Genomic DNA, 713 nt, shown 5'->3' with positions numbered 1-713 from the left:
TTAAATTTTGGGCTGGAAGAACAGGACGTGTGAAATGGCTTAATGTGATTATTAATCTTTAAAAGGCAATGAATTAAATAAATGTGAGCGCTGCATGTGTGAAGTCAAACGTGGCGCTGTTGAACATTCTGCAGGATTGCCGTTTCAGAGCCGTTCACAATTTATGAATGCTGCACATTTATGACTAAACAATTGCTTATGATCGACTGTTGATGAATTATGACGGTGTTTACTTCATGGTGTTTATATTGTACAATAAGTAAGTAAAGCGCAGACATTTTAAAATAACCGTCCTGGTGTATTTTGGACTTATAGTTTATAATTAAAAGCCCCCCATTATACATTTCATGGCTATTATTGGCATTTTGGTCACACAATAAACTGTATTTGACGTTTAATTTGATGTAGAGGAAGACTAAGACCATTATTTAACACATTTAAATGTAGAGATTTAACTAGTATCGGCGCATATCATTGTATCTGTTACGGGGCTGACGAGACGTGAGACTTGCGGATCCATGTGCAAGCTTTATTTGTGGAGAAGACAGAGACGTGGTCATACAGCAGGCATAGGTCAGATGGCAAACAGGTATATGGAGGGCAAAACACAAGAATAGTCCTAGGGCTAGCGCAGGTCGACGATCGGCAGACTGAGTCAAAAGGGGCAAGACAAAAGGGGTGAATCCAGGGAACCAGGCGAAGATCAGAAACCG

The sequence above is a fragment of the Sinocyclocheilus grahami genome, unplaced genomic scaffold (assembly GCF_001515645.1).
Source record: "Sinocyclocheilus grahami isolate Dianchi unplaced genomic scaffold, SAMN03320097.WGS_v1.1 scaffold6438.1, whole genome shotgun sequence".
Classification (NCBI taxonomy): domain Eukaryota; kingdom Metazoa; phylum Chordata; class Actinopteri; order Cypriniformes; family Cyprinidae; genus Sinocyclocheilus; species Sinocyclocheilus grahami.
The sequence above is the reverse complement of the archived record's forward strand: the minus strand, read 5'-3'. Positions refer to the sequence as shown.